The 16,011-nt window shown below is 40.0% G+C and overlaps 1 long non-coding RNA gene across 1 annotated transcript in view; it reads right to left on the reverse strand.

The window, feature by feature from the left end:
* LOC144755877 (uncharacterized) overlaps positions 1-13,306 on the reverse strand; it is a 46,464-nt gene extending 33,158 nt beyond the window's left edge. Inside the window, exons 1-2 of the long non-coding RNA XR_013594985.1 lie at positions 13,227-13,306; positions 11,475-11,525 (exon numbers count right to left, since the gene is read on the reverse strand). This is a non-coding gene — a long non-coding RNA (uncharacterized LOC144755877). The remainder of the gene's footprint in view (positions 1-11,474; positions 11,526-13,226) is intronic.
* Between the last annotated feature and the right edge of the window lie 2,705 nt (positions 13,307-16,011).

A 16,011-nucleotide genomic window follows, 5' to 3' on the forward strand; every position in this document is an offset into this window, starting at 1 on the left:
ACTAATGAATAACATAGTGCGCAAAAAATACAAAACAACATTAGACATCTCTAATGGATTCTTTTGTCAAAACATAGCACCAGAGAGCAGATATTTAACTGCATTCTCAATAAATGGCACTCAAAAACAATTCTGTCGGTTAGCCCAGGGGTACAAGAACAGCCCGGGGGTATTCTCAGCGAGAGTAACAGAATTACTACAACTATATGATGATGAAGCATTATCTTATGTCGATGACATATACTTAACAGATGATGACTTGGAGACTCACTTGAAAAGAGTGAACACCATAATACTTGGGTTCGCAGCAGAGGGTTACAAATTCAACTTTAAAAAATCCAGAATTGCCCATCTGACAGTCCTGTTCTTAGGATATGAATTATCAAGTATAGCCTGGCTGACAATTTTCTAGAATATTGTGCCATACTCCAGAACTAGAAGAATTAAAAAATTTAGAATATGAAAAAACATATCCTCTGCCAATCGACATTCTGCCTTTACGACATTACGCCTGTGTAATTTATACAGACGGACATGCTCAACCCCCCGTTTGGGGAGAACAGGCATACAACCCCACATGTGGGATTACAAAAGAAGTGTGGCGCGGAGGTAAACTAAAACCTCTATTAACAAAAACACACTCAGTAGAAACTAATTCAGAACAACAGACTGAAATAATGGCATTGAAAATGGCGCTAGATAATGCGGATCGCGAATTCCCGACACTTATAGTGTCAGATTCCTATTACTGCGTCAAATCATATAACAAGGATTTGCAGACATGGATTCAAAACGGTTACAAAGATGACACAGATGCAACAATAAAGCAGAAAATGCTTTGGGAACAAATAGCTCTTTTACAAAAAGAGCTACCAAAGACTCACGTGACACACTCACTGAGTCATCAGCGTGATGGCGTTCACGTTGCAGGGAATTCATTGGCTGAGACAGCCACAGCGACAGCCACTAAATCGGCTCCCGTAGTTCGAAAAAAGCGTACATTAAAATACATTGACGGTGAAACAGTACTGGCGGTAAAAACGTCATCAAAAGGCGACTGCTCAGCGTTACCGATCAACTATCCACTCAATTATACATACATAATCGATGCAAACTCCGTCCCTTTTGCTCGAATCCCTGGAGTGGGGGATAGAGTGATTCCAAACATGGACAGGAGAAACTTGTTAATCGCAGACGCACATATGGGCGAGGGTCTCAGACACCTAAAACTAAAAGATTCTCTGGAAGAATTACAATCACGGTACTGGTGGCCAGGCATGAGCCTGCGTCACACCATGTTTGTAAAAAACTGCCCAAACTGCAACAGAGATCGCAGTGGGGAGAGAAACAGTTTAATACCTCGTCGTTTTACTCAAGAAAAAATCAAGAGTATAAAGGAAGGCTTGCGATTAACATATACAGGCTAGTTTACACTTATAATGTAGATCACCAGCACTCGGCTGACGTCTGGACTGTTATACAAAGATTTGCGAGTCTAAATGGCATATACGCTAAGAGCATGCTACGTTTGACCATTGTTTTCACTCTAGCCCTCCAGCCTGAGGGGAAACATGACCAAATGAGCATAGCCCAGCGGGAATCTTCTCACTTCCTTCCTGAGGGTACGGGATGGTGTAAAGAAAAAACCAAGGCATAAAGCAATCTATAACGGAAAAGATATTAGGTTCGGGAACTGGGTGGGTCAAACATCTAATAAGTGTCCAACGTAGTCTAAATAACTTGCCAAGAAATTCTCTGAAGGGATTCAGTGCGTACGAATTATTATTTGGAACTAGGATGTTGATCTCTGACATTGATAGTCAGACTTCAGTGGTGAAAGAAAAAAGCTTTGATATCAAAGACCGTTTGGCTATTTTGCAGGACTTAAACAAAACAAGAAAAGACCTGAGCAACATAAAATTGAAACAACAGCCAACAACCACTGAAGAACCACCACCTGTCCCAGCAAGACCTGTCTGGATTCCAAAAGTCGGGGATCTAGTCAGGGAAAAGATCGCGGTAAAGAAGGAATTTGGGCCTTCTTACAGAAAAGCAGTTCCTGTCTTGTCTGTCAACGGGACAAGATCAGTTGTACTACCGCCACTTGCTGGAAAAAAGGAGAACCGAGTTGTATCCATCGACCTGGTAAAACCACAACATGTGGCCGATAACAAACAGTAGGCCAAGTGGACTCCCAATAAGTAGCAGAACACCAAGGTTTGCTACCAGTACAGAGGTCCTAACGAAGAGGCTCATCACATTCGAAACGCCTACAGAAGAACAACAAGGACTATGCAACAATGCAATAGAACTCAGACCTCTGAAAACCCAAATAAAAACATTTAGCAGAGACACACCAATCTATAATGAAGTACCAAGTGAAAATGCAAGAAACAGAAATCCTGAACCAATTGGAACAATTGACAGAACTGCATCCGGCTACTTCATAAACTTCGATGATTCCTCTGAAGGCTTCAGTGAATCAAAGACACAGCCATCATCAAAAACCTTTAAAGATAAAGCTAAAGAACTTTTGAAACAACTGAAAGAAACATATCTGATTTCTCCATGGATTGAATTTTGGGTGGGTTTTGGTGCATTTATCCTCATACTTTGGCTCATCATGATACTAACTTTGGGACGCTTCATTGAGGGAAAATATGCAAAAATGGACACAGCAAGTCAGAAAATCAACTTGATCCTCAAACCACACACATCTTCACACATCGAGAAAAGAGAACTTTCTTCAGTCAACTTCACAGCCAATCTGATACCTGGTGGGGTAGCCTGGGACAACACTGACTATGAAATTTATGGTCCGGTCGAAATCCTGAAATATCCACACCAAATTAAGATCTCATTGAGTGACTTTGCAAAACCAAGCTCATTTGCTGATGATTGGGACTTCGAAAGCATTAATAATATGATGTCTGACTTAGTAATGTCTGCTAAATTTACCAAACATGATTATTTGCAGGGTTCTACAAATTATGATAGTATGTACTGTTATAACCACTATGTTAACCATTTTTTACATAGATCTGCACAACCTAGAAATGTTTTAAATTATAATCAATGGGAACATTGTGCAACCCCTCCAAAAGGAAGCTCAAGGACCTTCTATGACAAATATTCATACTTTTCAGGTTTTAACACAAGTAATCCTGAAACATTCTATTTTAAATTGTCAAACAAGACAGGGACAAAGACCATGATAACCAACACAAAATTGATATATTCAGACTCATTCTTTGAAAAAATGAATACTTTTGGTTTTGATTATTGGGACAAGAATGTTGAATTGAAAAGTGTTTGGGGTACAAAAGAATGGCAAGTACAGGGTATAGAATCTATGTTTAGAGCCTGCATGATCCCAGAACAAATGATATTTTTAAATGACACTGTTCAACAAACCACCTGTTTTGGTCTAGCCAAAATCAAAGACTTAAATAAACCGTCTATTCCAAAGCCAACAATGTTCAGCAATAGCTCTACAGATGAAGAGATAGACGTAAATTATGTATTAAACCAAAACAGAACACATCCTGATTGGAAACAGTGGTTGATCTGGCCCACAGATACAAATAACTGTCAAGATAGATTCCTGAACAAAACACAGGGGTTCAAAATGACCAGGCCAGACCCTAGATATCCCCAAAGACATCACCCAGGGATAATAACCACCTACAGTGTGGGCAAATTATGCCTTCAATGGCTACAAACTTCCACACTGGCAGAAATTAAACAACACCTAACTTTACTTACTGATGGTGCTGACTTGCGTGATTTCATTATGGGACCGCGCAAACAGCGTCAAAAACGTTTCATAGCAGCCTCTGTATATGCAGCATACAATGAGGCCTGGAAGGTTATTCAAATTGAAACAGCAGAGAGAATACGGGAAATTGACCGTATTAATTTGGAAAAATCACTTTCTGTAGTGGACAATGGGTTAATGACTCTGTCCTCCAGAATTTTTTCTTTGGACAGCATTGTGTCTTCAGCAATCGACATATTGACGCAAGACTTACTGTTATTACAACACGGTCAGTCCCAATTGCGCTCTATTGTACAGCTTGGCTGGACGTTACAAAATCTGCGTTCAGGCTATGTGCCTTGGCGTTTAATCAACACAACGTCACTATTCCAAATCTTTAACCTTACTGATAGACAAATCAGTATGGCACAAAAGGGTGCTGATTATACAATCTTGAGCATTGAAAAACTCGAAAGATTACCAGTGACAATGTCAGAACGACCTGTCAGTGAATGGATAATACATGGGATAATAAATATTCCAATCTCAACCTTCAGGTTTCAATACTGCCAAAAATATATACAGGCTGGCATGTACGAGAAATTGGGAAAAGGGTACATTAAAACATCATGGAACCTGCCCTATTCACATGCATGTGTCAGTAATAAAGGACAGAAAGTGTTTCTTAGTGGCAATAATTGTGCGATGTCACTAAGCGGCACGCTTCTGTGTAACGGAATTAGTTTGCATGGAGCCTGTGAAGGGAATTCATACAACCTTTCATGTCACCAGCAAGGCGCACCTGCAACAGAAATAGAACCATTCTTTCAAAGACTCTATAATGGGAGTTACATTCTAATTGTAGACCGCAGATGTTGTAGTCTTATGCCCGGGACTCCTTATCTAGTCACTACGACTGCGAAGGTCAAGTGCTGTGGACGCTCATTGTTCCCCAGCTCCTTTCCAGACAGGGAGGCAAGGGCATGGCCCAATTTGAAAATTACTTCTATTCGAATAGATACTTTAAGCAGAATGAAAACAGTGCTTCTTCAGACGCCTGCAAGGCTCACGTCATCAAAAGAAACGTATGATCTACAAGTCGCAAGGACGACTGCAGAGATACATTCATTGTTATCAACTAATTCCTCCATACATTTCGCAGAAATACTAAACGAAATATTAAATATTTCTGATACCAATGGGGTCTCAAAGGTATTTAAGACAGTATTTTCGATGGCATTAACACCATTCAAAGCCATACTGGGTATTTTTCCAGATTTCGTCCATATGATTTTTGGCGGACTTCCCCTGATCTTGGGACTAATTGCAGGAATCCTATTCTTGGTCCTTATTTTTCGGTATGGCAACCCATGTCACAGACAAAACTCTTGCGACAAGGGAAGAAACAATCCTAGCCATTGGATACCGGGACCGGATATCAAAAATCCTGGGACTCTCCCGGCTTAGAGACCTGAACATTACTTGGTTTCTATCATTTCGACCAATGTGGCAAAGATGTGTTTTACCTGTATTAAGGTGTCTGCTATGCGGAGAAGAATGCGTGTTAGACACCTGTCTGACGCTACAATCGGATGCGCCAATGGATGCAGAAACATTGTTGAGCCCGATCAAGGTTCATGCTTTGTGCTGCCCTCAAAGGCTACCAATCCTGATGACGGCATTCGTGGAAGCTTCACCACTACGATTGATGGGTAGTGAAGTTCAAGATGAAAGCAGCATCGATCAGGTACGACCTTCTGTCAGCAATGCAAATCAGAATGTCAATGGAAACAATCATGCGCACGAATGCATGATTACACCTATTTCCGAGTTAGTGGAACTTTCCCAGGAAGCTGTTGACAGTTTTTTCGAAAGCCTAAATGATATGATGTTCTCACCAGAGCAGAAATAGAGACTTTTGAACAAGCTCGCACACGGCGTTCCCTGAATTCGGCCTTCAACTTTAAAAATAAAGTCACATGAACAATTTTTCCTCCAGTTCACGGACAGCAATTTTTCAGCAGCCCCAAAATATTTTTTTTTCATATTTTTCGGGACACTATCTTCTGCTTAGAGTAAGAACTATTCTTAAAGAACTAAGGTTTCTAAATTTTAGATAGCTTATAGACATTAGCTGCCCGCTGGTATGTTCATAAATATTTTATTCTGTGATGGAATGGTCTCGAACTTTTTTCTGTATTAAGAGCCATTTCATGTGTAAATTCTCATATACCAATAGCAATAATGTATACAAATGCGTGATTACCTTAGCATTATTATACAGCTTGAGTGCATACAATACATATGATTGCAACTTTTCCGTATATTTGAAAATTTCAAGATGCATTTATGTATTTTGGGGTGGTAAGGTATACACAATACTCTATAGTATGTTGTACTATGTTTAACTATGCATAGATTAGTAAATATGACCATAGTTAGCGTGGAGTGGGTGTGATGTATTCCTATAGGTTCTGAATCGATCCCCCTATTCCTGACCCTATTCTGGTTAAACAAACCAACAAGTTAACTAACAGTCAGCCCATGAGGCAGAAAACCCCCATGATGCAGATACCGTTATCTGACGCAGTCACACTACGGCACAGGAACGTGTTATCTGATTAGGTCATAACGCTTGCGATCTAATTAGACAAGCGATATTCCTCCAGCCCCTGATAAGGCATACGGAGTTCTCATAACAAATCAAACCTATGACAACCTGGGCAAAACCCTGCGGCCATTGTTTTGATTTCACCGAGAACTTCAGCAAAAGAATGTGCTAACGAGCAAGTCGTATGACATCCTTATTGACGTATCTATGTCCATCCTTACGTCAATCTCGGCACCTTAAAGGTATAAATATTACCGATATTGCCCTATGCAAACACACGCGGTGGTGACGAGACGGAGCAGCCATACTTGCCGAAGCCCAGAGCAGAGCAGACCCCGCTGGCGCAGCCCCGCCTTCCTGACGCACTGAGAGAAGCTGCTTTCTCCTGCCGAGAAATCCAGCACCGGCGTTTCTGGGCAGCCCTCGCAGGCAGCCTGGAATATCGAGACCAGAGACGAGAGATACCATCCCTCATTCAACCTAGATTCCAGGTACAGAACTGAATACCCCCTCACAGAGAATTCTTTAGTTATTCACTTGGCAAAAACAAACTTAACTTAAACTGTAACTTTCTATTCCCGCCCACGTATTAGGCTTAGGTCAGGTACACGGGGTAGGCGTATTTAGAAACACCAGTTGAGTACGTTTAGTCAAATGTATATGTGTATGTAATATATTTTATTCATTTTAAAACATCTTATGGCTTAGAAACCATATCAATGTTTTTACAGTATTATTTTATACTATTGCTTTTAATGTATGCACTTTACTTAGCTATAAGTATTGCAATAATATCGATCCGTTTCTCTTGTATGAGAAAAGAGACTGATCAATAAATAACACCTTTTTATTGAACACGCCCGTCTCTTCCTTTTCTCTACAATCTGATGAGACTAAGAATGCACGTACTGACTGAGTAAAATAAATTGCCTTTTGTTCACACGACTCTCGAGATATAATCTTGATTAGGGGAGAGCAAAGTTGTCATGTTCTATAGTTGTCAGAAACTAAATCCCTTCTTGTCTAATCAGGGAAGTTAAGTCCTTCCTGAACATTCGAGAAAGTTTCTAGTGAACTCTGAGCTAGCTGGCAAACCCAAAACTTTAAGTCTAGTATCGACAGTAGTAGACCTAGTTAACGTCTGGTCTAGGCCTTTACTGCTGTAGGTATTATTCCAATGCGCAGAGCCTATTGGGATGATAGGAACTACACTACAGTATGACCCCCAAAATCACCTGCCTCTGCTTTAAACTTATACGCAGGTGCTAATGAGTAATGGGGGAGCCATGTATAACATGGCCTCTCCTTCCTGACCAAAATAATACCTCACATGCCATCCCCAACCAATCCCACCACCTTCCTTGCCCCTCTGGTTGCTGTGCTTTCTGCTTTCAGTCACAAGCAGAGCTGACTGACAGGCTCTCAGTGAGTCCTCTCAGCCTGAGCTGAAGGCCTTTATGGCTTAGCAGCAGTGGGCATCGAGTTTTCAAATCCACTGCTGCTGCGTCATAGCAGTGACAATTACCAGATTTGGAATCTGTTTTAAATGGCAGACGGTTCCTGTGGAAACCATGCATAAGAAAGAAATGTGTGGAAACATTGAGGCAATGCTATAAAATGACACTCTTGCCTGTACAGAAGGTTCCACTGTGAAACTGCTGAATATAATCTGAACTGCAGTTATTTTTTCTTTCTCAAAACGATTTGTTTGCTTTTGAAACCTTCCAATTCCAATGCCCAGTTTAGCATTTTGATGAAAAATACATCGTTTTCAAACTTTAATTTGCAATATTATAATCTTATTAAGTCAGCATGCTGAAGATCATTTTTCCTTCCCATTACATTCTTCTTTGTATATAAATGAATAAGGAGGAGGCATATTTAATGATTTGCATAAAAGCCACTGCTTCTAACAGGCATACACAGAGAGAGGGGCAGATTTACATGGTATTGGTGTAGGGCTGGATCGCAAATAATGTTGCTGCGCTGCCCTACAACAATTCGAAAGGACAGGAATGCACTGCATTTACAAGATACGGCCAGGCCCGGACTGGCCGTTGCGGGCACCGGGCAATCCCCCGGTGCGCCTCAAGGGTGGGGGCCGGTTTTGGGCCCTGGGGCCGTTTTTGTTACAGGGCCGTTTTTGCAGCATAGCTGCAAATTCGACCCTGTAACAAAAACTGCCGAAAACCGGCCCCGCCAAAGAACTCGTTCGCACCCCCAGGGGGCCGGCCGAGCACTTTGCCAGGGCCGGTTTTCGTTCTCAGTCCGGCCCTGGATACGGCGCATTCCTGTCCCTTCAGCTAGCGCACATTTTGCAGCCTGGCACCAATGCGGGCACCTTTCTGCACAAAAACATTCAAAAGATGCATCTTCCTCTTTCTAGAACCAACAAACGTGGAAAGAGGAAAAAACGAGGAGAAATGTAAACATTTCTGCTTATTATGCCTGCTCTAGGGAGGCGGAAGATTTTGGAGCTCCCCAGGTTCACCTGTTTTTCTAAATCTGGGGCAGCTTCAAATTCCGTGGGTGCTGAGTGAGAACACCAATAGCAACACTCATGGAATGCCTATTTCACAAAGAGTATGGCAAGGCAACAACTTGTGTTGCCTCACCTTACTTCATATCTACAAGGCCATGAAAAGTTATGCAAGGCGGCTTTAAGTGGCCCTGTAGATATGGCTAAGCGCTGTGCATCAACGGAACATCACTAAAAGTGACGTTCAGGTGGTGCACAGGACTTGTAAATATGCCCCAGCGTTTGTAGGCTTCATTTTTTATATAGCTGTTTATCACAAAATTCAGTATTTGAGAGACTAGCAATTTAGTCCTGTCCTGAAGAGGCCTCTTAAAATGTAGTCTTTGTATTCCATTGTCCTTACAGCTCCCTCAGGTAGAAGGGTAATCCATTGAGGGTTATTTTATGGGTTATGCATGTGATCTTGTAGAATGTATGACATTACAACGCATGCATTTACAATGCATGCCTTTACAACGCAGTTTTTACATCGCAACATCCTTTACAGCGCATTCTTTTACGTAGCATATTACATCGCATTTTCAGAAACTACCTTTACAACGCGTTCCCTGACATTGCATTAAACCTTTACAACGCATACCTTTACAATGCATACCATTACATTGCATTTAAGGTACGTGTTGGATAGTATAGGGGTAATAATTACTATTCTAACTCCAGTGAGTGCAACAGTAGGGTAAGTGTTGGATAGTGTAAGGGTAAAAACTACTATTATAACTCCAGTGAGTGCAACAGTAGGGTAAGTATTGGATAGTGTAAGGGTACTATGCGTTGTAATGGTATGCGCTGTAATGACTTGCGATATAATTCCTGCGTTGTAGTGACATGCATTGTAATGACACGCATTGTAGTGACATGCAATGCAATGGCTGCGTTGTAATGACATGCGATGTAAAGGATGTTGCGATGTAATGACTGCTATGTAAAGGTAGTGCAATGTAATGACTGCATTGTAAAGGTTGTCTCCCGATCTTTTAGTCAGTCCTTGACTTGAGGGGAAACCAATGGAGGTGTTTTAGAATGGGTTTGATATGGTCTAATTTCTTTTGTCTGGAACAAGCCTGGTAGAAGAATATAATATTACCCTGAGCGCAGCAGTAGAGGATTTGGGGTGGCTTGACAGAATTTAATTTCCCCAGTCTATGTGAGAACAATTTAATCTGACGTCAGAGTGAGGGATTGGTGGATTTGAGTGCATGATAGAAGTGTTTGAGCAAAGGTTTTTAGATTTCTTAGCTTTCTTTTGACAGGCTAATAGAGATTGTACAGTATCAATTTCCATAAATTTCAGGGGCACAGAGGCTTAGAAATCCACAAGCAGGATGGGTCTTCTATACATTCCATCTCAACAAACTGAAAGATGCAAAGCAGAAGCTTCCAAATACTTACTAAACCTACTAGAAGCATTGTTATCTGTCTATGTAACAGATATAAGATATAAGAAATTTGAGATCTGAAAGTGAGGGGCCCTCCCTTGCTCTATAAGCCTTTGTGTATAAAAAAGGTTAAAAAAACCTTGGCATTTGGGGTGGGCAAGCAGACTGACCGGCTGTTGGGAAGCGAGGCTAGCAATGAGGACTTAAATTAGAGGATACTTGCCATGCTGGTAACTGGGGGCGTTACATGACTCACAAACTATTGAGCTAAACAAAGCACATCAACCTGTAGGCCAGCTCAATATAATATAAAGAGGTGTGGAAGGAAATTATGCTAGATTTAGAAAGAACATAAAGACCTGGGTCTTCCAGAAATAAAATAGAATACCCCTTCTTCCTCTACTTCTGTGCATCGAAAGTCATCGGCGCCGGGAAACCCTTTTTGGGTAGCTGTGCGCCATACAAATGGAATAAATAAATAAATAAATAAATTATACAAATTGGGTTAAAATATGTGATGAACATAGTTTGGGGCATGTGAAACTTTAACCCTTGTTTAATTTTTGTAGGCTGAGAAATCTATAATTGTGGCATTAATTCTGGTTCAAGTTGTTTGCACAAGAACAGCACATGATCCATTCTAATACATAAAAAACACTATTGTGTGTTGACGAATTCTATGTTTCAGGGTGGGTTTTGCAATATCACTGCAGATGTAAGTGATTATCTTACAGGCTTGTCTCACTCCTAAAACCCTTGCTTCACATGCCCATAATGCAATGCGAGGGATGACAGACACCGGTTAGTTTTCCAATCTCAGAAATTGTCCTAATTTCCATTTTGGCTTCAGGATATCTACCAGGTTTGACAAGACAATGTGGCAGAAAAGGTATTTCTCTTTTTAGTTTTATACAGCGCAAACTTGGCCTGAAGGTATCAGAGCTCTTTACATGAGCACCAGTTGCGTTACAGACGGACACATTCATTTTGTTAGGCATGGGAGATTAAGTGATTTTCCCAGAATCACAGGATGCTGAGACTTGAACCCAGTTCCCCAACTTCGAGGTTGCCTTCTCTAGCCTTTATGCCACATCCTTAAATATATAATGGCACTGTACCTTTGCAATTAGAACTTGGCCATTATTTTAATTCATTAGTCATTATTTTCATAAAAAACAAATAACTCCTTACCTTAGGCTCGAATTTCTATTCTGCCAGGTGCTTCATGTTTAGCGGCTACTCCTGCAAGTAAGTGAGAATCAATACTAGCAATGACTGCAGCAGTAATTGAACATTCATCAGAGTAATCATGGCCTTCTGGGCATGTCCTGATCATGAGCCATTTCTATAAGGTTTTACTCCCTTTGCAAGTGGAACTACACCATCTGTGGTCTATCTTTGGTAATTAATGTCATCATCCACTATGGTGATATAGTTTAAGAAATTGGAGGACCCATTGGTTTAGTGTGGAACCAGTGATAAGTTTATATTAAAGGTTGCTTAAGGCAGCATCTATCAGTCAGTCCTTGGGTAAACATAATTTAATTTGCCCAATAAGCAACGGTGCCAGGGCCGGGTTTAGCGCTGGTGGCTCCTGGTGTAGAATACAAAACACAGTGATGCCTAGGAATTAATATTCTAAACAAATAGGGAAAAAGAAACCATTAATTATCTCTTTCTAATGTGTTATTACACTAATGAGGTGACCAATGGCAGCCAGAATTTTTTTTTCATATTAGTTGATTATTTGTTCTATTTATTTTACCTTCTTTTTTCAGCAATATATAGTTTTTTGTCACTATTTTGAAAGCACATATATACATATACACAACATTATTACAAATATACATATATATACAATATAGACATGAAAAACATCATGTACATACATATAATATATTCAAACTAAACACAAAATAACAAACATATATTTTTTAACCTTAAGACTCTTCGCCCTTAATAGATTTCACCAAAGGATGCTTCCAACCATATTATAAACAAAGGCATTCCTTATACATAAAGGTCACCATTCATAAAGGAGAGTATAAGAGATATATCCATAAATCTTATTATTTTTTATACTCCCTATAGTTTCCTTTAAATGTTCCAAAATGTATTACTGGTGCCTTCAGAACAAAAAAGTGTAGACGTGTTTCAGCCTATTCAATTTTCAGGCCTCATCAGGACTAGGGCGTTCGAGGTTCGGTCTAAAGAATCAAAAAAAATCATATTGCCAAGTTACCATATATACAAACTATATACAACAGGGACTATTAGCTAATCTATGTACACATTTATCTTATGCATTGTATTGCCAATCTTCTCGGAGTGACACGGCATCCAATTATATTTACACACCCATGTGCCAGAAACAGGAAACTAAATAAAGAAAAAAGCTTAAAAGGAAGGATATCCAGTATATTGAGTAAACTAATACGGTCATTATCTGTGAATTAGTAATCGATCAAAAACCTATATATACTATAATTGTTAGAAGGCGTAGCGTGGTTCTAGTATTGTGCAATGGTACGAAAGATAACAAAACTATCAATACCAATCTAAGTTCTTGAGAATCGGCTATGACGATGGACTGTCTATCAGTTGATTCACTCTCCAACGTTCAATACTAATAAGGGGACAAGACACAATATAAATACTCTCAATATAACCAATGCATCATGTCATAAACGAAAAACAAACAAACTAGGGCCTGAAGTCTGTGATGCTTCCCTAGTAAATGCGAGCCCTCTTGGAGTATATATATCCACTCGCTTTCATAGCCAATGCGAGCCCTCTCTGTATATTAATATCCTCTCGTATTCATTGTATGGCCAAGGTGCTAATTGCCGTAGGTCTAAGTAAAATAAGAAAGACTGTCAACAACGTGTCCAATACCAACTAGGAGTTCACATCTAGTCCTAGAAATGCACAGGAAACACTTACTATAAATTCTACAATCTCCGCGTAGTCAATCCGCGTTCGAACGAGCCGCCATAGCGATCCCAATAGAATCACGTGTCACGTGCGCGGAAGTTACGGAGATATCCTATCGTGGCAGTGAGGTAAAGAAAGGACAATGTCCAATCTACATAGTATTTGAAGTCGTAACTGACCGCCATAAAAAGGCCAGGCGATTCTCATTTTAGTTATAGAGGGTACACATAAGAACAAACTTAACCCTGGGGGGTAAATACAGAAACAGGACCGGATGACTAAATAACACATGAATGAAAGACAAATTGATAAAATGGGGGCCACAAGCTGCACAATTGCCAATATAGAACGAGGAACAAGGAACATCGCTACCATAAGTAAAGTCCTCTAAATATACTGAATAGCCGATCACATCATTTCCATATAGGAAGAAAATATTATTATCAACAAGTACCCACAAATATACTGATTGGGGAAGGCAAACAAACAAATATATATAAGATAGATAAATACAAATAATAAAATCAGACAAATGTTGCCCAAAGATCAGCTCCACCAATCTTATAAAATGATTATAAAGAAAACCTTATTGCCCAGTGTTATGCCGCCACTCCTCACAATCTGTACAGTTTCAGAAAATACACATCAGATAAATTGACTTATTGTAAAAGCCCCCAAATTTCATCTTTGTCATTAAGACCTGTCCTAGCAGTTTGATATTTTTCAATTAATCTAGCTTCCAGTCAATTCAGTTTTGTCTCTACTTCCTCTCTATTTAACATGCCCACCGTACATAGAACTGACCATTCTATATCTTTTTCAGTGTGGTTTGCTGATAGAAAGTGGTTCACCAATGGAGCCCCTTGCACTTGATATTTAACCTGCGATTTATGTTGTAAAATTCGTTTTTTGATGACTTGGGTTGTTTGACCTATATAAAACTTATTGCAGGGACACTTGATGAAATACACTATGTTTCTGGAATTGCAATTAGAAAAAGTTCTTTGATGATGTATCTGACCGTTTATATGTACCTCTTTGGAATCTTTAGTCAGATTATATGCCAAGCACTTCTGACACCGATAGTGGCCAATTATCGGGGGTATTCTTAGTAATTCTCTCAAGTCTTTTTGGGGGGAGTTTGATTTTCCTACTGCTTTCACCAGTCGTTGGCGCACATTTTTGCCTTTTTTAAAAGCAAACAGTGGTTTTGGAATCCCCAAATGTTCGATTATGTTCCAATTTTTTTGAATCAACTTTTTAACTTTATTAGCTCTGGGGTCATATGTGATGACACATGTAAGCGGTGTATCTTTGTTTTGAGATTTGGGGACTTGTAGAGTTTCTCTCGGGGTATCCCACGCTCTTTTAAGAGCCACTTTTATCAGTCTTTTAGGATATTCCCGTGCTAGTAGTTTCTCCTTCAATTTTTCAGCATTAGAAAAGTAATCATCTTTATTACTACGATTTCTCCTAATCCCGGAGGAATTGCCCATATGGCAGGTTTTCTTTTAATGTCCTCAGATGGCTACCGGTGAAGTGTAGTAACGTATTTCGGTCTGTTGGTTTGGTATACAGACTAACTTGTAATTGTCCATTTTCATGTTGGACATAGACATCCAAAAAGTTTATTTTATTTCGATCACTTGACAGTGTGAAATTAAATTCTTGAGTCCTACAGTTTAACCAATTATAAAAATGTGTTAAAAGTTCTTCATATCCGTTCCAAATCATAAAAATGTTGTCTTTATAGTGACACCAAAACTCCACCTGGGTCTTAAAGGGGTTGGTGTCGCTATATATCCATTTTTGCCCAAATTCAGACATAACTAAATTAGCTATTTCGGGAGAAAAACTACAGCCCATGGCCACTCCTGATATATGTAAATAAAGATTTTCTTTAAAAGTGAAGAAATTATTCTTTAAGCAAAGTGAAGCCAGTGAGGTTATAAATTCCGTCGGAACCTGATGTGGGCGTTCCCGTGAGTCTAAAACATGGCCCATCACTACCAAAGCTTCGTTTTGAGGTATATTTGTATAAAGGGATTCGATATCGAAGGTAGCCAGTAGTTGTTTCTCTGGATTATACAATAAACCTTCTACCTTCAATATCAAATCCATCATATCTCTCACAAATGCTCTAGTATTTTTCACCAAAGGAATTAAAAATGTATCAACATATTTGGCAAGTGGCTCAAGGATCGAACCACGTGCAGCTACAATAGGCCTGCCTGGCAGATTAGTCAAAGATTGATGTACTTTTGGAAGAACATAAATGTGGGGAATTTTATTCTGTTCACTGTTCAGGAAATCGAATTCATTTTTGCATAGCCAACCTTCATCCAGGCCATTTTTAGGGCTCGGGCCTAAGCCCCCACAAAGTGGAGGCGGAGCTTCCGATCTCTTATGCGTTCAAAAAAAGAAAGAATTCAGAAAGGGCTCTGGCTGGCACATTCCTTAGTTTTTTATGGCATCTGCCTAGTGATTCGTCTTCGCTGTGCTGTCTATTTAGTAGCGTTGACGTGATAGGCTGTATGTAATGTACGCGTGCCCGATTTGGCATATTCTGTGCGCGAACGAGCACGGCAGAGTGATTAATCTTAATTAGGAGCTGTCAGAGTGCCCGTGTAATGCAATCCAGATGGTGTGAGCGCGTTCACCATTGCATTGCATACAAAAGTCATCTGATCTCTTCAGTGAGTGTCCGCATGCGCTGTACGGGGCATCTTTTTCCAGGCGCGAGGGGTCTTTGTAAAATCGTAGACTGTGTCGAATGGCTGTCCTGTTCCTTGCA

Source organism: Lissotriton helveticus, chromosome 5_1 (assembly GCF_964261635.1).
Source record: "Lissotriton helveticus chromosome 5_1, aLisHel1.1, whole genome shotgun sequence".
NCBI classification, from domain to species: Eukaryota; Metazoa; Chordata; class Amphibia; order Caudata; family Salamandridae; genus Lissotriton; species Lissotriton helveticus.